At 37.0% G+C, this 25,268-nt stretch overlaps 1 long non-coding RNA gene across 1 annotated transcript; it reads right to left on the bottom strand.

Moving 5' to 3' along the window:
* Positions 1-15,873: 15,873 nt before the first annotated feature.
* LOC111768632 (uncharacterized) lies at positions 15,874-25,055 on the bottom strand. Its single transcript, XR_011427891.1, has 3 exons — positions 24,856-25,055; positions 19,932-19,992; positions 15,874-17,577 (listed from the first exon to the last, which is right to left on the bottom strand). It is a non-coding gene; the product is annotated as an uncharacterized lncRNA (long non-coding RNA).
* Positions 25,056-25,268: the final 213 nt, after the last annotated feature.

The raw sequence follows: 25,268 nt of genomic DNA on the forward strand, positions 1-25,268 counted from the left end.
GCTCATAGTGGACAGTTAAGTTTCATAGTCATTTGGTTATATGTGCTATGGGGTCAGATGCTTAGCCTTAGGAACTACTTTTGAAATGGAGAATAGTTATCCACAGAAGAGGGCCAGTACAGTGATTCTCCTTCGGGGACTTTTCAGAGGCTCTAGAGAGCTTCCCTATCTGCCATTGACGCTTCTGGGTCATAAGACCCAAGAGGCAGGGCACTTTGTACCACATCCTGAAACTGCTGGAATGTTTTACTTGGTCCAGGCCCTCATATGCCAGCCAAACAGGTTTTGGTCAATGGGTCAGATCAGCATACCAAACATGCGTCTTTCTTTATAGTAGGAAATTCAAGGTACAGAAAATTCTCTCTCACAATTTTCTTAAATTTCCCGGATCATTGGACTTGTGGGAACCTCTCCAATTGGTCATGACTCTAGACTTACGTGGGATTTACATCTTCTGTCATACATTCTTGCTAAGCTTTGCTGCTTCCTACTCACCAGATCCAATTAGCACAGTATCATCAGTGTATGGAGAGTATGATGTTCTATGTGCTATTAAGATGATTGCTGTACTCAAAATCTACATTATTACAGAAAGTGACATTATCCTCATGTAAGAAAGGGTATTTAGATTGCTGTCAATGGCTCATGAGGCAAAATGATATGACTGCTTTTGCTGAAAGGACTTTAAAAGAAAGCATGGTGCTAGGTGAAAAGTTTCATGCCAGATGCCAGAGGCTGTCTTTATTTGATTCATAGAGATAACACACCTGCAATCAGAGCTGGAATTGGTATCACCACCCAATTAAATTTTTAATTATCCCTAGTCATTCTACAAGGCCCACAGGCACATCATGTTAGGAAATCCTCTGCACCCCTCACAGCTTTGATGACAGCACTAAGATTTTTTTGTGGTCTCAGTGGTGCAGTAATGCTTTCCATTTGCTATCCTGGGGGATGAGATATGAAATGAGACAGGTTCAGGGCTTCCGCCTGACCCTTCCTAACATAGCAACTCTACACAGATGTGGTAACCAATGGGGAGGTTATACATGTTACTAAGTATATCTGCCCTCACTATCCATTCTAAAATTGGGGCAATAACCACAGGATGGGTGTGTAGTTCAATTGGACCCCTATGAGACAGACTTGGACTAAGACACCATTTGCCACTTGACTTCCATAGGTTTCTACTCTGAGCAGTGCATCCTGGTGGAATCTCAGCAGATTAGTGTAAGAACAGAGACCGTATAAACTTGTAGACTCTGGATACTGACCTTTACTATTACAATCATTCAGGTAAATGGCTATGAGTATCTTTAGGGAAAGACTTGGAGGAAGATTCTCAGATACAGAAGTGGGCTGTGATGTGGATTTTCCTTCAAGTAACATTTCTTCCTATCAATCAACGGGCACCAGGTTTGTGCACTGACTTAGATTGGGAACTAAGCAAGACACCATCAATCTCCACTAATACAACTCAAGTTAATTTCAACCCAACACACTTTGAATTATCCAATTATCTATGTCAAACAAGACCTAAAGGGGCTACCTCTCCATGTCACTCCTAGGGATTTGTGATGAGTCAGTCACAACCACAGACACCTGAAGCTGAGGATGGTAACCAGGCATACCTTATCTGGTAGTGAACTGTTGCCATCTGGCCTCTACCACTGTGGAATCACTGCTATAAGAAGAAGTCTTATGCAGCCAAACAAAACTAACCTGAACTATAGGCAAACTAAACTAAAAACAACCTAGCCTCTCCCAACAAGAAAAAAAATGTATTAAAGAATTGATCACGAAGTTAATTAATTTTTTTAAAGTTATTTTCTTAGATTTTGTGATGTTAGTTTTATTTGACAACTTTTAAAGCATTCTATTTGCTGTGGTTGTTTTTATCATCCTAAATAAATATCACTTTTGCACTTTTTTGCATTCATAATATTGCACTTTTTACTTAAAGAAGGAATTCAAAATTATGTAAGCCACAAAATCCACAAAGCTTTGTTCAATCTCTGAGTCTAGTTTAACTGCAGCATCACAGAATGCCACTTATGTTCCTTAGAGGAGAGGCATTATTTCATTTGTTCAGGTCCTAGTGAAGGAAGCGTTGTCCAGTCTTGCCAGGGATGTGGCGGGGGAACGGGAAGGGTGGCTGAGCAGGTTATACTGTAATGCACCAGATAGCAAATGTTGTGGGTTTTTTGGACCATATGGTCTCTGATTCAACTATATAACTTTGTCATTTTTGTGCAAAAGCATCCACAGACCATGCATAATGTGGGCGTGGCTGTGTTCAAATAAAACTTGATTTATAGAAACAAGCTGTCTGGTCCAACCTGGCCCATGGGCTGACCTGAGATACAGAGAGGGCCCAGAAGCTCCAGCAATTAAACTCCTTTGATTGAGATGACTCAGACTTAATTAACTAACCTAGTAATCCATCAATGCCACTCCTAGCTGCTTAAGCTAATATATTAAATCCTTGCTTCCAGATGAGTGCATCTACATATCTTTTATCCTTCTTAGTCTATTGCCCTCAGAATCCATTCCAACGCATTCCCCAGTTTCCTGTTAATTCAGATTGAAGATCTTCTGCAAGCCTTCTGGTGTACAGAGTCTTTCTTCTAGAGGAGCCCCTCTCTGGTGCTTCTCTCTCTGGGCTTTGTTGGGATGTGACTTTCATTGTGGGCCTGGGAACCACGAGTGTGGTAGGAAGAGACACTCTGGTTGGACAGCTGCTCCAGGTGTGATCATTGTAAGAATTTCAGGATGTGGAAGGCTGGCCAGTCCCTTCATTCAATGGGGAGTAGTTGCTTTAGCAGAAAAGGTCCTTTTGGAGAGATTTAGCAGTGCAAAGCTCTTAGCTTTGATTCTGTCTGCTTGCATGTCCCATCCCACGTCCAGCAGTATGCCTCCTCCTCTAAGTTCTCCTGCTTTAGTAGAAGAATCCTGGAGGGTCACATCCATCAATGCTGCAGCTCTGTGACAATTGCACTTGGGGCCTGGGCTTAATTTTCAGCTTTATTTTCCATGTAGCTACAGAAGATGAAGGTCATCTTTATAGTTGTCTTGGTGAGCCTCTGAGCTTCCACATGTGCCCTGGGTTGGGCATACATTCGAGACGTTCAGTTGGTCCATTTCTCTGTGTATACTCTCTAAGGCTGTTAGAAACAGCCAGCCTATGCCTTGATGCCTTGTGTATAACACTTGTCACTATAGCTATAGTGACTCAGTCATAGCCGTTTGCTCTCAGAACAGCTTGCCCTCTACCTGCCCTCATGATGCCACCATATGCCATAGATCATCATGCCTCATTTCCCCGGCAGAGAAATGATCAGTGCACTCATCAAGTATGTGAGTAATCCAACACCAGAATTCCACTCTCATGTTCTGTTTCTTAAGGCCAATCAAAGTCCTAGAAGAAACTGCTGCACTGTCAGGATGGGAATTGAAGAGATCTAATAGAATTTAATGAAATGGCTAATTTATCACAGTGTTAGCCAGCTTGTGTTAGCAAACCATGTATAGTAAGAGCCCCAGTGTCAGTAAGCAGAAAAAGCATTACCAACCCAGGCTGAAAGAGCAAGGAGGGGAGCATTTTCTGGAACACAGAAACCAATAGTTGCAGGTACCAGTAGAAGGTTGACCAGCATAAGTTGTGCTTTTGGAAGAGGATTGCAGCCACAGCCAAAATGCAGACTAATGGAAGGAGTCAGGAGAATACACACGCTGGGCTCTCTCTCTTCCTGCCATCCATGACTGTGGCTGCCATCTGTTCATTGACACCACCCAGAAAAGAGAGGACAACAGAGCTGGGTTGATACCACCCACAGAGGTGGCTTCCTGGGGCAGAGTGCAGGCAGAGAAAGAGTGGAGAGTGGAACTGGTGGGGTGGAATTTGAATTCCAGCACAGAGGTCTTCATTACCTCGGCCAAGCTGCTTGTCTTCTAACAGTCTCGGTTTATTTATATGTAAAATAACTTCTGTTCTTTGCTCAAATAAGCAACCATAGATGAAGTTTGTGGTTCATATTAGTTATTTACTAATTTATAGTTGCTCAGATTATTACTTCAAGCTCCACAAAAATATTCAGAAAAATTGGATATTCCAGAAGTAATGTTATTTAATGCCTAAAATACTTTGAAGGCATGTGCAATATGTTTTACATATTATCTGAAAAACAAGTACAAGAAAATCTTTTTATCTGTATTAAAGAGCAACACTAGTTAAGGACTGGTAACAGAATAACGCTCAGTAAATGGTAGTTTCTCTTTTTATTACCTGGAACTCTACACAAAAGTTTTCAGATATCTCAATGCCAGGGGTAGTATTTTCTGAAAACTGAAATGCTTGTTTCACATATGCAACATATTATCAGTGGAGAATCATTGTTATTTATGAACAGTAGAACTTACCACATTAAGTAATTTGTAGAAGCTTACATAACTACCTAGTGCCAGAGAAGTCCCAAAAAAGGACATTTAGTTGTTAACCTTTGTATCAGATACTCTTGTCGCAAGGGAAACAATGTTTTAAACAGCCATGTGAAGATGAGTTAATAGTGATTAATGATATCAAGGAAATTCTACAAGGACTGTCTGAACTAAATGTTAAAAATTAGAATACAGGGACTATTACCTTAGAATTAACTGGTAGCTTTCCTATTGAAACTGCAACAGTTAGGACATGCCAGATTTCTGTTATCAGCTTTCTTTCCTTTTTGTTTCCTCTTACGTATATCACGGGCTATGTATTAGCAAAGTAGGACATCTGCCGATGCTCAGTCTCCCACATCTACTCTGGGATGTGTCTAGATATTCAATAGGTTTTAGGCATAGATATTCCTAGAGGGAAGGGAAAATCCTTTATAAGAAGAACAAAGTTTTACCCAATTATTAACTCTGCTACACAAGTGCTTCACACGATGGGTTTCTGGTTATCAGAGGCTGGTTACAGCTTCGGAAAATTAACCCAGTGGGAGGAAAATGTTATCAATTGATCTGAGTTGCTGTAGTTAATCCAAAGGAACATGCAAGACCTGCGCTACACTTTCAGCAGAGGTGGGAGAATTTAACATCAACTTAGAGCTGCTAAGCTACTCCTTTACTCTCGACAGAGGGTGGCTTATTGCCCAACAGAAGTTCCCAAAAGTGGAAGTACAGGAGGTCTTGATACCTCACCGATGTGGCTGAATTCATAAGCTGCCCTGTCACAATTGCTATTTTGGGTCTTGATCTATAAAGGATCAGGAGTTCTAAGTTCTGTTCTGCTCTTTGTAACCTGGTGTTCAATAAGCTAATGCTTGATGAGTATGTGCAGAGCAGTGCTCTCACTCCCCCGAGGAATCACGTGGTGCCCTCACATCCTTATGACCAGAAAAGGGCAGATCATTTCCTTTCCCCGGATAGGGCACACGGGGATGTGTCGAAACAGTGTAATCTGCTCCATCTAGTTTCAAACATGTCCATTTCTTTTTCTTTGCTTACTCAGGCTGTAGCTATTCACAAGGAAGGCATAGCTAAACTGAAATGCCATGGGTAAGTCATGGATGGAAAGGACCAGGGACCACATATAAGGCAAACTACAAGCCATCAGTGCCTTTCTCAGCAAAGAGGAAGTCAGGACAGCAGTGAGAAGAAGAGAGTGATTCAGGAAGTAAAACAACGTGATTCAGAGTGATATAAAGATGCTTCAGCTCAAGCCAGGAAGATGCAGGGAGCAAGTGGTTTTGAAATGAACTTAGGTCCTGAAAGATTGCCTTCTCTAGTTCTAGGTCCTGAAAATAACTTGGCAGGGGCTCTTTGTGGTTTTGCTTTGTCTTCTTTTAACCAAAACAGCTTGGAGGAATCAGAAACCTTCCACAGTCTTGATTCTAGCTGTGCCAGAGCTGGATGAACCCCCTGGTTTGTATTCTTGAAGGGCTGATAAGTGGGGTAGGGTGAGCAGAGAGGGACAAAGAAGCAAAGAGAAAAGGAAATAAATGAAAGGATAATGAATATTGGCTTAGTGAGAGTGATGAGGAGAATGATGCTTTCTATGTGGCAGGGGTTTACATGTAACAAAACTGACTATGACTTGATGATCGTGGAAGCTGAGAAATTGGAATATATTGCTTCATTTACTAGTCTATGTAGTTTGTATATAGTTGAAAGACTTCATAATATAAACTTTTTTAAAAAGCTGAGGTTATTGGTAGAAATGGAGTGGTGAGAATTTGTGTATATGTGTGTATGTGCTTGTGTATGCATGTGTGTGTGTATGCAAACACGTGCTTCTGTGGTTGGGAGACAGGGAACTGAGAGCATGAGCAAAAAGAAAAAAGAGATTAAAGATAATATCGGGCCACACTGAAGAGCTCTTATGAATGTGTTGATAGATGCGATGGCAGGAAACAAGTTAGAAATTCGTCCGAGTGGGCAGGCAAGAAAGTAGTATCTACATCATAGGGCAGGTCAGGGGATTGAGATACCGGCACAGACATGAGAAACACGGCAGAGATACATGCCACACAGCTAAGAAACCACATGTAAAAGAAAAGTGGGGAAGAAGGGAACAAAGACATTTTCAGGGGCCAGCTCCGCATCAGTGGCCCAGGGTTTTGCCAGTTCAGATCCTGGGTGCAGACATAGCACCGCTCATCAGGCCATGCTGAGGTGGTGTCCCACATGACACAAGGAGAGGCACTCACAGCTAGAATATACAACTACGTACTGCGGGCTTTGGGAAGGAAAAGAAAAAAAAGAAGATTGACAAGAGTTGAAAAAATACATAAAAAGAAATTTTCAAAATTTTGGAACTAGTGATGGGGGAAATTTTGCACCACTGCTACCACTAAGTGAGTCTAGGGAAGAAGCCTATTGTGATGCATGGGAGATGCGAGGAAAGGGAAAATTCTCATCACCATTCCCAGCTAATAACAAACTCCTCTCACGTGTTCCTTCTAATTATCTCCTATGCCCTTCCCTTCCTCTTTATTGCTACTGCCAGTTAACTACGAGGAACTCAATGTTCCTACTATTCCTTGTCCAAAATTCTAAACCTTTCCTTTGAGCAAATCAATCTCTCCCTTATTCAAAATTCTGTGATATTTCCCCACTGACTAGAAAATAAAGGTAAGGATTTTTAATGCTATATCTTTATTCTCTAACTCCTAGCTTCTTTTGTAGAGCTTTTTCCTATTAAACTCAACATGATATTAAATTGAAGTCAACCTAGTCTCCTAACTGAAGTGACTTCATTCATGATTCTCTCAATATTCTCTTTTTCATCCTTAAACATATTGTCTGTCCTAAAAGGCATGACTCTGCTCCCGCTTTCTCTATGTTTTCCCTGAAAACTAGACCATAATCCACTCCCTCCTTTTCTAAACAGCTCCAGTGTCACACTGAGACTACTGTGTAGCTCTGTCTTACACATGGCATATTTGCTTGGCGCATAGGCCATGTAATTAGACGGACCTGCATTTGCCTTATCTGGCTTTGTGGCCTTGGGAAAATATCTCAGCTTCTCGGAGTTTCAGTTTCTACATTCCCAGTGGCCTCCCATCTCACTTCTCATTAAATCTCATCAGCGTCTACAAGACCCTACGTGACTTAACTTCCCTCCAAATCTCCAACTTCTCCTCCTCCTAGCCCCTTGCTTGCTCAATTGGTTCCTTCCACAATGGCCTCCTTGCTGTTCCTTGACCACACTGAGCCTAATCCACCTCAGGGCAACCTTTTGTCTGCCTGCTGACTCTCCCACCAGTTGGCCACATGGCCCACTTTCGCCCTTCCATCAGTCTGCTCAATTGCCTCCTTATCAAAGAGGACTTCCCTCATCATTCTAATTAGTATATCTCTACCATCCCAACCTTTACACTCCCTGTTTCCTCCCCTTATTTTACTTTGTTTATTTTTTCCATAACATTCACACTACTTTCCATCTTATATGTATGTGATCACCTGGCTTCCCTCTCTGGAAACTGAGCTTTGGTAGGGAAGCTATATTGCTTTGCTGATTGATTTCTCCACCGTGTTAGAACAGATAGATAATGTCGGGCATTAGCTCGTATTAGGCTCTTTATAAATATTTTTAAAAATAAATACCGAACTCATGGTTGTGTGGAAATAAAGTGGGATAGCCCAATCACAGCTTTCAATAAATGGAAATTTTTAACATTATTTAGTTTAGATATTTTATTTGCAAAAGTATTATATACCCAGTGAACATGGATTATGTGTCAATAACTGCCTTCTTTACTAATGATTTGAACACAGATATGAGCTTTTAACATTTACTGTTTCTGAAATTTAGAAGGGAAAGAAGTGATGCCTACTTGCAAGCTTTGAATTGATAAGATCGAGGAGAAGAATAGAATATAATTTTTATTATTTATTCACTTTCCCTGTTTTAAGAATGGGATAACTCTATAAAACTCGTCTATCTTTCTTTCCTGTTTCAGTTTTTGGACAAACTTAAGAAGAAAAGGATTTTTTTTGTGGGTACAGTAAAAGGATTGTGAAAATTAAGAGAAAGAGTTCATCTGAAGAGAAAGGAGGGAATTTGGGTTATCAGACTTGTGATGCATCACCTTCTGGCCCCTGTACGTATGAGAGAACCTATTCAAAGAGGAAACAGGTGAACTCCATTTTTGGACCCCGAGTACATCTTAGAAAATACTTATTATACATTCTCAGCTTCAGTAAACAGTTCAATTTTTCTATAACTGTAATTATTCTCTTGTTGTTTTGACATAAAAAGTTTACAGATGTAGTATTGAAAAGTCATTTGGGGAAATATTTTTCCATAATTTAATATAGTGTTTCTCTATAATGTGATTTCAAAGCTAAGCCATTTGTTTAGCAAGACTGTCCCCATCTAATTTGGTGAGTAATTGTACTTAACTTATTTTCTAGGTGAGAGGAGGAGAGAGAAGGACTTTAAGGAAATAATGGTTTAAGGAAACAATAGTTAGTGACTGACTAAGTAGAGAACAGTAGCAAACTCAATCGGGTAGCTCTATCAGGTACACCTGCATAGAGGGAGTATATGAACAGGGGGCCACATACAATGACATTTTGTTTCCATTCTCGAAATTCTAGCAATATAATTTACAATGCTTCTTATTCTGCTATTTTACTCAGCTACAGATTACTCTCAGGATAGTTTCTCACATCATAGTTGTGTGATAACCCATTTTTTGGCATTTCGTTTCATTTTTTTAACCACTAAATCCTCCTTGCCTGTAGACATAATGTAAGTGAAAAATGATAAAATGTAAAAGATAGGAAACATAAAATTTGCTGGCTTTCAGCGCTTTGAAGAAGCAAATGATTAACTGGATGTTGATCTTAGCCAACGTAAATTTTAACTATCCTTGATTTAAAAATGTCTACACTGGAAATTGAAATAAACTACAAACTATTTTTATTTAAAAAACTTCCTTAAACAAATGACCTCTACAAATCCATACTGTCCTCCATTTATCTCGAACACTGTCTAGAGAGGAATCAGCTTCTCTCCTAAAATAGCTGTGTGGTTCATCCTGAAAATGCTATGCAAGGTCACTTTTTACTCTGAAAATTATAATCAGAGATATGCAAGAATACTTTGGTTATAAAATAGAAAAAAATTAGCATTAATGTCAACATGAGAAAATTATGTGAATGCTGATTCGAGTAATAAGTCTTGAAAGAATCTCCGTTCTCAGCTAAATACCTCCGAGTTTTGATATGTGTATGCTTTTGGTCCGTGTCTGTTTATCATACTACACTTTGGACTAAACTGTTATATTGTATTTAAGGATCAAAAATTCTTTCATTAAAAAAACTAAAATAGAATTAGTTTTAAATGTTTATTTTGTTACTTATTAGCTGTAAGACTATGAGCAATTCATTTTAACTTTGAGCTTATTTTTCCCTATTTCAAAAAATTGCTATGGTCAGTGAGGCCCATGTCAGGGACAGTCAGAAATACTCTGGTCAGGGATGGTCAGCAATGGCCATTGGTTGTGTCAATGATTGGTCAACAATCCACACTGATTTGTCATCTGAAACTTACTTTGAGGGAAGGAAATCTTCTAGACACTGGGTAAATTATCCCAAATTTCCTCTCCATGCAGGATGCACAAATAAACTCTGGATTCCCAAAGGCCTTTTTGCACAAAGCTTGCTCCAGTTTTGTTAACAGAAAGCCATTCCTGGGTCATCAGCCATCAAGATGACACCAAGTAAAAAAACAAAATCACATTTATGGTATGATGTAACAACTTCCGCCAAATGTGAAATAATCAGAAGTAGGTGCAAATGATAAATACAATAATACAGGCTATAAAATGCAATGCTATTTATTTTAAGTCATCACTTGCATTCATTGTTAAATAAAATCAATAAATTTTTTTAAAAAGAGCATCGTTTATTTTGACTGGTTCTCACTTTTTTAGCAGCCCTTTCTACCTCTCATATACCATTTTTTAAATAAAAGAAGGATAACATGTGCTTAAAAAAAGCATGTTGCTTTCTTTGCTTGATAATTTCAAGTTTTTGATTATTCAGAGAAGTAAAATTATAACAATAAAATATACTGATGTTCTTTAGGAAATAATATTGCATGGAGAGCTTTATATACAGTGTGGTTTGTCCTTAGAAATTATTTACTCACACTACAGATTTGAAACATAAAATTAATTAAGTATAATTGCTACAATATTAATAACACAGCCATACATTAATCATTTAATCACATAAAGAAGAAACTAATTTTCTTTGCTATATTAGCAGAAAAATGTCTCAATAATTTTCATTAATCCCCACAAAGGATGCTTTTTCTCAATTTTGGAATCTAGCATCCAGCGACATGAAGATGATTTCCCATATATATTTTTTGCTCCTTTTAGGCTATTAAACATTGTAATCTTCTTTTTAGGCTTGCTTCATTAAATATGTATGCTTTAAGCCATCTGATGCTCAATATGTATCACTACCGTTGTGCAGTAACGCACTTCTCTTCCCTCTAATGGGTCTGTAACAGTAATGCTACCAAGGAAAGGCTGGAACGAAGCACAGAATGCTAAAAATAGCCATGCACCAGACTCTGTGAAATGATAGTGCAATAATTTATATGTGGAAAAGCTACTAAGACTCTGGAATGTGACACCAGATTATGCAAGCAAGTGAAATATTGAAATTTATCTTCATTTGAACAACAGAAAAAGCAGCAAACCACAGCAAAGCAAGCTATTGGGTCACTGCAATGTCATAGCAAATGCAGCTAACACTCGTGTCCCACTGTCTAGCACTGTTAGATCTTGATGAGAAATCTTCCTCTGTGATCATATTATTCCTGAAGAGTCATAGCACCAGGTGCTCGCAGATTATGATATATATGTGTCTGTAAATATATATGAAACATATATTTTATATATTTGCATAAATTTATATTATATATAAATGCATGATGCATTTATAATACATATATATTAATAAATGTTTTCTTCTGACAGATCAACACCCTGTGGACTGGCAGAAAAGAAATATCTCCATTGTCCTGAATATATTTTCCCTGCATTTGATGAATCTATGTTGACAAGGATAATTATGTGCTACATACTGTTTTTGGTACCAAAATGTGTTGGTCAGGGAAAAACAAGTACCAGTTTTAGGGGGTTTTGTTGACTTTTTTCTCCTGTCTTTGTACTTAAATCATTGAACTTTTCCAAAGTGTCATGAGCTGCTAGCAGCTACCTGACATGTCAAGACTGATTTTGACAAAGCGCCTGCATCATCGCTCTAAGCACTGCTTGGTACACAACGAAGGCCTGCGTCATCAGAAAATGAAAACAAGTACATTTCTCTAGGATCATAGCAATTACCCACAATGCTGTGCAGTAGCTCATTGTGTCCAATAGAGACCAGCTAGAGTTACTTAAAAGTAATTTTTTTCTTTAAAAAAAACATAAGCATTGTTCAATAGATTATAGGCTAGAATTTCTCTTTTTTAAGAAGGGCATAGTTGATTTGTTGAAATGTATCCTTTACGTCCTTCCTCTGAAATCACCCCTCGCATTATAGAAAGTCTGGTTATTTCAGCCATTTTATTGCAAACCTCCTAACTTGTTAGTCATGAAATATTGTGAAAAGGGAACAAAATGCCAATCTTAGTTCTCCCATCAATAACACATGTGACTTTATAAAGACCATATAACTTTTCAGAACTTTAGATTCTTTTGTACAAAATGAGTGATTTTCAATTTACTCTCATTGTTAAATTGCATAATAAAGTTGCTTAAAAGGCTGTTACGGACATTCCAAACAATCCACGTTGTTTTGTACAAAGAAAGGGAAGAGAGATTCTTTATCAGGTTACATAATCTGTACTCCGAGTCCCTCTCTTGTGGGTTATGTGTGTTCAGATGGAGAACTGGATACTGCACTATATGAGCTTCAAGAGTTTTTGTCAGCTCTCCAATTTTGATTCTCAAATTTTTGCAAATATCCTTGGGCCTTTGTCAAAATGCAGAGCTGGTTAAAACATCTTCTGACAGAGTGATCTGGTACATGTAGGCCCAATTTATAAACTTTGATTATTCCTAAAATAAAGATTGAGTTAGCCCAAAATATCTGCAATATATAGAATAATTTCTTTTCAAAAGGAGCCCGTTTTCCCCAAATTTTTAAATAATTTACCATAGTGATCCATTTGAGGTGATGAATTATAAAATTGTCTGGATAATTTGATTAGATCAACCCAGGAAAATATGACCTGAAATTCTTTTTGTTTTTTTAGGGAATTTTTAATTATTGCTTCATATATTCTTAGATATTTGCATATATTATAAAGAGAGGACAAAATTAGTTAGGCTAGCATAAACCTCACATACTTCATTAGCCAAGATATAATTTCAGCAACAAGGGAATAGGGCGATTTTTTTTACCCCAAGTAAGACATCCAGTATGCATTACTTGTTTTATATTAATTGTCTCTGTTAAAAATGATAATAATCCTATCCATGAAAGCATTTTGGACTTTTTGCCATCATTTCCAACCTTAAACCTCATTTTTTGACTCTCCAAAAGTGGTATGATTCTCAAAATCGTAACGAGAGGGCTAGAATATATTTATTCAGATAATCATGGGCTATCTACCACATTCTGATGTTAGTTTTTTGGATCTGTAAAAAGAACTCACATTCACAAGTTTTGAAAGGTAAACACACTGCTTTATAGAAAAGTAAGTGGATAATAGCACATACAAAAGTAATAGCTGGAATAGATATTTCTTTTATCTTGGCCTTTCCTTACTCCCAAAAGCTTAATGTCATCTGCAGGCAAGGAAATTTCACTACGTGCCTTCCTTCTGGATCATTTATCAACCCATAAATAGTACCAGCCTTCACCATGGCCTCTGGACCACCAAATTGTTTGCAGTTTACACCAGATGAGTCTCCTATTGTCCCTCCTTGTAATTTAAAATCAAAAATTTACTCTATGAAAAATCGACACTCCATTAAGAAAGACCAAGATTTCTTTTGTTAATCAGAGGAATTGTGTTTATTGCTGAGAAGATATATGCTTTCATTGAGAGTATTCTTGCTCATTTTATTCATAGTTGAAGAGCAAGCAACTTGCTAAAAGAATTTTAAAAATAAAGCGAAACAAACACAGAAACAATTAAACTTTCTCAATAGAATTAAACTGACACATGTTTCACCTGGAAAGATTGACTCTTCAAAACAGAGCTGGTCCCTAGGTGAAACTAAAAAGCTGGCTGTTTTGGGGATTTAATTTTCCTAGATTCAGTCCACTTTTGTCAATTTTGGCCTTTCAAATAAATACAAAAGTGACGGATGTGTTTATGTTCTCACTCTTAGCTGCCACTTCTCCCTATTCCCACCCTCTTCACCTCAGTGGGTGGCTCCACATAGAGGATTTCACATATAGAACTCAAGCTAGTCTCGCACAATCTTAAAATCTTGTTATGTTAAATTAAAACCTCTCTGTGAATTCTCTTCTGAAGGATTCCATCCTTAAAGAACCAACTCTAAAGAAGCTAATTTTGACTTATCCTCTGAATGGTAATGATTTCTATCTGTTCCTATTGATTCATTTGTTATTCCATAGCATTCGCTGAGCATTCTCTGTATTCAACCACTGAGAGCAGTGATAATGCTGGGCCGGCGGACATACTTTGTCCTGTCCTTTCAGCTCCTGACATTGCCTTCCTATCTGTGCCTATTTTCTCTAACATCTCATCTATGTTCTTCTCTGGCTGCCTGTTTTTTGATCTGGCTACCCTGTCTCGCTCTTGACAAGTGGTAAATGAATTCATTCCGAACCGCCCATGGTCTGTTCCACGACCTTGTTGTGGGCTTGAGTAAATGAACGCATGTCTACAAAGAAGCACTTCCAGTTCCACAACTCCAACTTTTCTCAGAACTTGATGTTTCTCAAGGCTGGAGCCATCCCATAAATATCCTTCATCCAATAAATACCCTTTCCCTTGCCTCGTCTGAATGCTCAGAGCTCTACCTCTTTGCTCCAAAAGTAATGCACAAAGAAGCCTATCATCCAAATGCTGATAGCTTTAACGTGATTAATTAGGCAGGAATGCATTTAGAAAAATACGCAATATGTTTTAATGCAGTCATTAATGAGCATGTATTTATAGCTATTTGCCAGGCACTGTGCTATGTACTGGAAATAGGCATGTTGTGTAGAAGAGAAACAACTCTGTTTACACTGTTTCTCATATTTTACAGTTATGTGTGATTGGTCACGAGCAATGCTTGTCTAACATACACATTTTAAATGTTTTAAAGCCTGATAGCTTCAGCAGAATGCAGAGAATTAGATTTTGTCATCATCTGGTATCTGAGCTTTATGAAAATAGATCCAATGGATGAATAAATATTACATATTTTCTGTTGATTCTGCATCTCACTGGTAGAAAGGGAATGGTGGATAGAAAGATTCCATCTCTCCACTTGGCATCAGTCACTCTCATTTGGAGAGACTAACAGGGCATGCTGAAGAACCTATTTCAGCCAGGCGCATGATGAGCCAAAGGCTATGACAATTAGTAATAGTACCGTGCAAATAAGTAGTTTGGGGATCTTCTAATATTCTGTAACATAGATTAGCACATTTTTCCTAAAAATAATTCTGTGATATATGCAGAAACTTTCCTCTCCCCATTTCAAAACAAGGAAATTAAAGAATCAATTATCCTAATTTAAGAGACATTGTTGATATAAATTTTGTGCCTCTTGTGTCAAGGCAGAAAATCTAGTAGGTGGTAATAATGATTGGAGAAGAATTGGAGATAAAGCCAGACGGGGAGTAGGAGACTGGTCTTAAAATCTATCTGAATTGGAACTTTATTTGGTGAAAAATGAAAATCATCAAAGATTTTGAACACAGAAACGTTGTGATGAAACTTTCATTAAATGTAACCACTGTGAAGGATTTGCATTATCTCTTCTTTACAGGTGAGAACATGGAAGTTTAAGATTACATTATATAACTACAGTGGCACGGACAGGAACTAGCAGAGCCCGATTTCACACCTAGGTCTGTCTGACACATCTATTCCCCCTTGGCCAAAGCTGAAGATAAGGGAAACATAAAAGGCAAGGGATGGAGGGGGTCAGTGGATGGGAGAGACATTTTAAGGATAGAAATGAATAGATTTAGTCATTATTAACATACGGGCTCATAAGAAAAGAGGGAGAAACTAAAAGATAATTCCATATTTTGAAACCAGGAAAATATATTGTTGACATAGATTGGGAGGTAAATTAGAATTGCAGAAACAAAATCTGGCACGACAAACCAATCTTGTACAATGCTATTTTAAATTATTAAAAAGAACGATCCAAGGCATCATGTTGACTGAACATGTTTACTCTATTAAAAGTAACTAACATTTATTTATGGCATCTCTTTTTAATTTACAAAGTCCTTCAGATGAATTATTGTATTTCATTTCTCACAACTTTATGAAATATCTTCTGCTAGTACAAATGAAGAAATTAAGGCTTAGAGAGGATACGTAACTTGCTGGATGTCATACAGTGAATGCATGATGAAGTTGAGGCATGAATTTATGTTTTCTGATTCCAAATTCCAGATACCAGGAGGTTCTTAGGATGTGATAAATAGTCATAAGCACTTTTAACTTCCTTGAATCAAATGGAATACACATAAATCCCAAACTAAATAGAACTAGTTATCAATCTATTGAAGTGCAGCAAGGGAGATTTACATAGGCTCGAGGCATGATTTCTAGTTCTGCAAGGATATAAATACCTCACTAAAGTAGAGGTGAAATAGCCTTATCTTCCAAAATATGAATAAGGCAGATAACCCTCAGCCCTGGCAAAATTACCTGTGGCCTTTTTAAAGACGGTGAAGGTGGTCTGATGAACTTGGAGTTCTCATTTAATATTCTAAACATGTTACATAAAAAAGGAAATTTAATTACAGTTTTCAAATCATGCTTTCTTCATTTTTTAAACATTCTCTGATTCTGAATCACAAATAGACAAAATCTGAATCCAAAATAGACAAGAGGCTCTTTCCTGTGGTTTTTCACTTGATGTGGAATTTAGAGCTTTCCCTGACTCTATAGCTCCTTACTCTCATTTTGTTTCCTGTGCTTTTTCTTTAATTTTGAGAATCCCTAAACCCTTGTAAAGACTTTTCCTGTAGCACACCTGTAATAATTGGCTTCTATCACACATAGAAACACACGCATGTGTGTGCACATTCTTGTTATATCAGAAAGGACATGTCTTTAGAACAATGACCACTACTCCTATGAGAAAGACAGTTTCCTTGAGATCCCTGTAATTTGGTCTTCTGGCATAATAGCCGATAAATTAAAATCATTTAAGAAAGCAACAATAAAAACAGCAAACTTTTGCTTATCAATTATTATGTATAATAATTAGTAGTTATATATTAGGTGCTTTATTATTTTTTCATTTCCAATAAAATAGAGAAAACAAGTAATATATTTTGGTAGCCAAATTGATCAATCTTAATGGGAAAATAAATCTTTTCAATTCACTCTATACTTCACTGAGACGAATGGGATGAAAGAGGAGAAACACTAAAATTCCAAAGTCTTTATCAGTTCTTCCGGTTGCTAACTGTTGGAACAGATGACCACTTAGGACAGCAAATTACTGCACCACTACTCCAGCGCTACTCCAGCACGGCAGTCCCCCCCACCCTCGGTTTCGCTTTACACGGTTTCAGTTGCCTTCTGTCAACTGCAGGCTGAAAATATTTAAACAAAAAATTTCAGAAATAAACAATTCCTTAAGTTTGAACTTGCGAGCTGTTCTGAGTATCGTGATGAAATCTCGTGCCACCCAGCCCCAGATGAGATTTGGCCAGTGCATCCACACTGTGTATGTCACCGGCTGGTTAGTCACTTTGTAGCCGCCTCAGTTATCAGATGGACTGTCACGTATGCAGTGCTTGTGTTCAAGTCACCCTTATTTTACTTAATAATGGCCCCAAAGTTCAAGAGTGGTGATGCCCGCAATTCAGGTATGCCAAAGAGAGGCCACAAAGTCCTTCGATTAACTGAAAAGGAGAAAGTTCTCAACTCAATATGCAAAGAAACAAAATTGTAAGCTGAGGTTGCAAAGATCTACAGTAACTTCTATTGAAGTATATTGTTCTATTTTATTATTAATTATTGTTAATCTCTTATTGTGCCTAATTTACAAATTAAACTTTATCGTAAGTATGTTATGTATAGGAAAAAACAGAGTATATATAGGGTTTAGTACTCCGTGGTTTTAGGCATCCACTGGGGGGTCTTGAAACATAGCCCCTCTGGATAGGACATAATTTAAACATTCTTATTTGATGAAACAAATGCATTTTTTAAAAAAGAAAATAAAAAAATAAACCTCACCAGCTAGTTAATATATAAATATACACATAGTATTTTGTTATTAGACTATATGATATTTTTTTAACTTCATGTACACCTTTAATGCATACTTAATACCTAAGTAGTAATTTTTTAACATGGTTTTAAATAATAACCTGCAGAATCATTGGAAAAGGGTATAGAGCATCCCTTTTTATGTGCTATAACTTACTTAGTCAAAATTTCATAATTTAAAATGTAAATTGTTTTCAATACTTAAATATTTCAAACAATATATTGCATCTAAATTTTCCTTATAATAGACTACCAAAAATGGAATTTGGCATCAAGTTTAAACATTTTTAAAGCTTTTGGTACATGTTTCCAAGTTGCTCACCATTAAGAACCAACCTAAAGCCTAATGTAATAAATGAGAGAGTATTATTTACCCCCAACCTTGTCAATACTGAATAAAACATTTTAATTCTCCATTTTGTAGATAAAATGGCATTTGATCATAGCTTTAACTTTCACTTGATACTTACTTATTTCTCATATGCACATTGGCCATTTCCTTCCTACTTCTTCTCAGCACCAGTTAGATCCTTTGCCTATTTTTCTACTGATATAATCAATTAGTTAATATTAGAAGATACTTATATATTAACTATTAATATTTAGGTCATACACTGCAAATTATTTCTGTTGCCTGCCATTTTGCTTCTTTACCACACAGGAAATTCATACTGTGCAGCAAATCCGCTGCTCTTTTCCTCGCCTTCTCTGGCTGGCACGTGTGCTCCCACAGGCCTCCTTTATGCCAATAGCATATATCCACCTATGTTTCATTTCAGTACTTTTGTGGTTCTATTTTTTACATTTAAATGTTTAATTCATCTGGATTTTATTAGGGTACGTGTTGTGAGGTAGGGGTTTAACTTTATTTTCCTTTTCCACATGCTTAGCCAGTTGGCCCAATACCATATGTTAACTAATTTATCCTTTTCTCCCCTGAGGGAAAATGTCATCTTCTTCATGCTACCTTCAAGTACATGTATAACATATATTTGGCCTGCTTTTGGGCTCCTTTTCCGTGTCATTTATCTGTCTGTGGTGTCCTGCAAACAGGTCTGACATCTTAACCACGGGGCAGGTCGGAAGACATATGACACAGGAAGTTTCCTAGGAGTGGGGGCGCGGGCAGAGGAGGGGGGGACTGAAAATTGATGATGGGAAGTACTGCAGGGGGTTTGTCTGAAGAGTGATAAGAAGTGAAAATCTCAGAGTAAACCGAAAGCTCTCCTTTCCCTTGACACAAACGCCAACAGAAAAAAATCCACAGGAGGAAAGCCACATTGGAAAGAGAAAAAAAATGACGACAAGAACAAGAAATAAAGTTTATAGTTTCTGCTCTCTCTTCTCTTCCCACGCTCTCCCTAGCTGAGGAAGTATGCAGTGTCATTTTGAGCTTCAGAATAAGTGACTGAAGTCAGAACATAGCGAAGAGACTGCCAGGCTCTCCAGAGAGGCACAAAGAATAGTATCCAAAAACGGTCTCACAGATTTGGAGTAGCGTGTTCTTCAAAGTCAGGAGCAAGTTGTAGTAAATAGGAAATCTCTTCAATTCTTCAGTCATCCTGATGGCATGGGAAAAGATTTTCCTAATTCCCCATCATAGCCACTGAAAATGTGGCAGTATTTTTGCATGAACATGTCATGCACACATACACATTTTTAATTTAATATCAATATAAATTTTTGCCAAGAATGCTTGATGATATATGAAATGTGGAAGAAGCGAAGAAGTAGGGAGAGAATACTTTTCTTCTTTATAATAGAGATTCACATTTGCACCCTATATTAAATTACAGTGGACATAAAAATATTACCTGGGCCCTTTACGGCTGTGCTAGCAAGCACAAATGTTTCATGTGGATTTAAATGGACCTTTCCCCAGGTATGCAATGTATTCTGCATATCAAGAGCCTCACAAGACTTGGTTACCACAATGTTGATGTCTGTCCAGCTCCTGACATGCATTCCTTCAACAAATACTTACCCTAAAAGAAGACTTCTGTGGCTGGGTTTCTTGATGGGTTGGTGCCTTGGAACAATGCTGCCTGTGCAAACATAGAAACTCTAAGCGTAAGGAAGAAAGTGTAAATAATATACATTTTTAAATGAGTAGAATCAGGGTTAATGTCTGTCTGTATCATCTGTTGAGGTAAATTAAGAACAAATATTTCAACACCAGAAGGCCATGTCAACGAGCACAGCTCAGCAAGAAACCAAGTCGAATGCAGAGAGAATTCATAAAAATGCATGGAGGCCTCACAAAGCTCTCAAATCATCTTCACAAGCAGAGGGTGTTTTCTCTTGTGTGGTTTTCACCTGGGATGCAAAATGTCTGGCTTGGTGCCAAAGCCTTTTCGCAGTTACGCAGATAACAAGAGGGAAGAAGCCAGGCCACCGGGAGCAGGTGGCATGTTTAGCACCCTGGAAACTTACACCAGGTTTGTATAAGACTGGTCCCAGAGCTCCTTGCAGAGCACATCGTGAGGAGGAGCTCATCGCTGTGGAGTAATTACGTCTCCTCTCCAAGGGTGTACAGGCTTATCGCTGTCTCAGTGCTATTAGCCACGCCTTTGGAATCATTAAGGATTGATTTCCCTTTTCTTTCACTTAATCTCAAGCCATATTTTTAATTGTTTAAATAGGACTGGTTGCTCCTTTAGAAACCTTTTCTTTCTGTAATCAAAAAGATTTGCCTTTTCTTATCCTTTTCAGTTTTATTGAAGTTTAATTGATAAACAAAGTTGTAAGATATTTAAAGTGTACAATGTAATGATTTGATATACCTATACATTGTGAAAGGATTACCCCATCGAATCAATTAACACATCCATCACCTCACATATTTACCCTTTTTTGGTAGGAACATTTAAGTTCTACCCTCTTAGTAAATTTCAATTACACAATAAAGTGTTGTCAACTATTGTCACCATGTTATACATTAGATCCTCAGAACTTATTCATCTTATAACTGAAAGTTTGTACCCTTTTACCACTCCCTATTTCCCCAACCACAGCCCCTGGCAGCCACTTTTCTACTTTCTGTTCCTATGAGTTCAACTTGCTTTTTTTTTTACATTCTACAGATAACTGACACCAAACAGCATTTGTCTCTCTGTCTGACTTATTTCACTTAGCATAATGACCTCCATGTTCATCCATGTTGTTGTGAATGACAGAATTTCCTTCTTTTAAAAGGCTGAATAATAGTCGTTATGTATATATATCACATTTTCTTGATCCATGTATCCATTGACTTAGGCTGTTCCCATACCTTGGCTATTGTGCATAATGCTGCTATGAACACAAGAGTAGAGTACAGATACATCTTCCAGATAATGATTTCATTTTCCTTGGATATTCACACAAAGGTGGAATTGCTGGATCATATGGTAGTACTATTTTTAATTTCTTGAGGAAATTCCATACTATTTTCCATAGTGTTTGTACCAACACCCCCACCAACAGTGCACAAGGGTTCCCTTTTCTCCTCATCCTCACCAGCATTTGTTTTCTCTCGTTTTTCTGAGAACTGATATCCCAACAGGTGTGACATGATATCTCATTGTGGTTTTGATTTGCATTTCCCTGGTGATTAGTGATGTTGAGCATCTTTTCATGTACTTGTTGGCTATTTGTATGTCTTCTTTGGAAAATGTCCATTCAGAACCTTTGCCCATTTTTTAATTGTTATTTATTTTTTTGCTATTGAGTTGTATAAATTCCTTGTATATTTTCTATATATATTATGAAATTATAGTCATATATTTATGAATATTCTTATCCAAAATATTATAAAATATTCTTTGATTTAATATAATTAAAATTTTATGTATTATATATTGAGAATTCTACTACATTAAAAACATACTACAGACAAATAAATGATCTCATAAGATGTACTCATTGATGTGAGAAAAAAATTGTTGGCAAATGTGCCAATTATCCTAAGATGTTAGGAATGTTCTCCTCACATTTTATGGTATTGTAGTGGCTAACTTTATTGGAAAAAATCCGCATAAGAAATTTGTTCTTAAGGACAGATTTGACCTATTAAACATTATAAAGGGATATATGCATGTTGGTTTTCTTCAGTTTTTCAGCCCACTAGTTTAATGAAATAGCCATCTAATTATATTAGAATAAAGCAAGTTCAAACAACACATTTTTGCTATTTAATGAACAACTGCCTAGTAAGAAGGTGAAATCTACACGTTCTAGAATCTTGTTATTCAAAGTGTGGTCGGTGGAGCATCAGTATCAGCATTAATGGAAAACTCAGGGATACAGTTTGTGAGTTCTACCCTAAAGCAACAGATTTAAAACCTACATTTTAAGAGAATTTCCAGGTAAAGAGTTTAGATTTCTGAGGCAATCTGTGAAGAAGCATGAAGAAGAATTAGGGATGGGGAGGAAAATGTATAAGAAATCTGGAAGACGGTAGCTGTATGGACCTGTTAGGGCAGCAAGAATGTCACTGTGGTGTGTGTAAGGGGTTATTTTAACTCTTCTGCTGGGGACCCCAAATGTACTCACACAAACAGATCACTGGAACAAAATGGGATGTCCAGATATATATCTACACATTTATGGATAACTAATTCTCAACAAAAACACAAAGGCAACTGAGTAGAGAAAAGATCATCTTTAAATAAATGGTGCTTAAATAATTGGATATCCATTGGCCCAAAAATGAACTTTGATACATACCACACAATTTATAGACAAGTTAAGTGAAAATTGATTATAACTCTAAATATAAAACCTAAAATTATAAATCTTCTAGAAGAAAACACATGAGGAAAGCCTTTGTGACCTTGGGCTAGGCAATCATTTCTTAGATATCATGCCAAGGATAAGGTGAAAAAGAACAAAGTGGTGAATTGGGCTTTGTCAAAATTTAAAACTTCGGACTTCTAATGACACTGTAAAGAGGATGTAGAGGAAAGCTACAGACTAGGAGAACATATTTATAAATCACAAAACTGATAAAGGGCTTATAACCATAATATATAGAGAATTATTAAAACTCAATTTTAAGAACAAAACCGGATAAAAAATGGGCAAAATATTTGAAGAGATTCATCACCAACAAAGATATAGGGATGACAAACAACAGAATGAAAAGATGTTAACCATCATTAGTCACTTTTTCAAAATGCAAATTAAAATCATAATGTGATACCACTACATTTCTTTTAGAATGACTAAAATTTTTACAAATGACTATACCAAATGTTGGCAGAGATTTGGAGGAACTGGAACTCTCACATACTGGTAGGAGAAAAGAAAAATCATAGAAATACTTTGGAAAACAAGTTAACAGTTTGTGAAAAGTTTAACTACATATGATTTAGTTATTTCATTCCTTGGTATTTTTCTTAGAGAAATAAACAAAATATCTGTTTTTGTTCTTATAAAGACATACTTCTTATGCATAAAATTCTTCATAGCAATTTTATGTGAAACAGTAAAAAACTGGAAACAACTCAAAATCCATAAATTAACAAACTATGATATACTACTCAGTAGTAAAAAGAATAAACTACTGATACTTACAACACGGGTAGATCTCAAAATAATTACGCTGAATGAAAGAAACCAGATGCCTCGCTCTAAACAAAAAAGGATGGAGGAGAGAGGATCCAGAGAAATAAGGAAGGAGGGAGGAATTATAAAAAGGCATGAGGAACCTTTGGGGGTGGTGATGGATATGTTCATTATCTTAGTTAGGGTGGGGTTTCATGAATTTATACATACAAACACATACACACATATATATATAATTGTACACTTTAAATATGCAAAATTTATTGTATAACAATTATATCTCAACTGTTATACAAAGCGAAAAACTAAGTGCTCTACTTCTTTTTGCAAGAGGCAGTAACTTTTCTCTTGCTTCTAGTAAGGCACCCTGCTTCTCCCAGTGGGAGCCCATTTCTTCGTTCTCCATGTACTCATTACATGGTGTGCACACCAGAACACATCGAATCACCTTGTAATTATTTGCTCACATATGTCTCTGCCCATTAGGATACGACTCCTTAAATTCACAAACCAAATTCTGTGCTTGTCATGTAGATGTTCAATGGATGGTGAATGAATGGATAATCAGTGACCCCGGCATTGAAAACGGATGTTGTCCGTAGAAGAGATAAACAAAAAAGGGAAGATTGACTAGCATCCCCTCCATGCTGGTTGCAGAGTCTGAGACTAAATGATGTTTGACTTTGCTAACTGATGAGTAAAGAACAGGAAAAGTACTCCTGCAAATATTTAAATTCCATGTGCAAATACCAGTGGGCCAAAAGAACTCTCTAGGCCAGCATGAGGGAAGTTAACTAATGTAACAGGAGGTAATTAGGAAAGTAAACACTTTGGCAAAGTATAAAAAAATATTTTAGAAAGATGAACTTCTAAGGTCAAGTGCAGGAAATGTTGGCTTGTATATTTTAACCAATGTGAATAAAATAAAAAATTGTACTTTCTAAAGTAAACATTCCTATGTTAAGCAAATAACCTGAATCATCTAAAAAGCCTCTGCAAGTGTAAGAATGATAATTTTAATGAAAATTATGTCCACTTCTATACTTATATAAAAGAATTTGGGTTACTGTTGGGTCTATAGAAACACACACACACACACACACACACACAATTCTAGTCTTTATTTAATTTTCCAGATTAATTTCATATCAGTCTAATAACTTAAGCTTTTATAATTTTTTTATGTTTGTATCACTTTTTGGCATCTAATTACAGCATGTTACTTAAGAATTAATTTAACTTCGGTTTTATGCAATTGGATGCTACCAATATATTCAAAATAATTAAACAGTCCATAATCTGGACCAAACAAGATGACTCTCAGAGCTACTTAAAAAATCTATATTTTTTGAACTACCTACCACAAAGTAAAAGTCACACACTGGCATATCTTTAAAATAATAAGTCAACAAAATATTGCCAAGATAATTTGTTGAGAGTGTACTTTACGTTTCGTCTTCCTTGAACAGAGGGACTGATAAACCTGAAAAAGTACTGTGTTCTGGGATCTTGGTTCTGGGCATCTACACCCCAGATATGGAATACCTATTCCTAAAGCTTTCAGAATTTTTGTTTAACAGTTTTCCCTTTGTGTTCTGCATTATGACCTCACTTCTGGGGCGGGGAGGACTTCCGGTCCTTATAAAGTCAGTCTCCTTGATCAGGTGAAATTTGGATTCCATCTTTACTGCCAATGAATTTGAAGAAACCAATGTAGTTACATAATTATTTCTTATTTATCTCTCTCAGAATGCCTGTGCCCACTTGGACATCG

This window comes from Equus caballus, chromosome 17 (assembly GCF_041296265.1).
Source record: "Equus caballus isolate H_3958 breed thoroughbred chromosome 17, TB-T2T, whole genome shotgun sequence".
In the NCBI taxonomy this organism is placed as follows: Eukaryota; Metazoa; Chordata; class Mammalia; order Perissodactyla; family Equidae; genus Equus; species Equus caballus.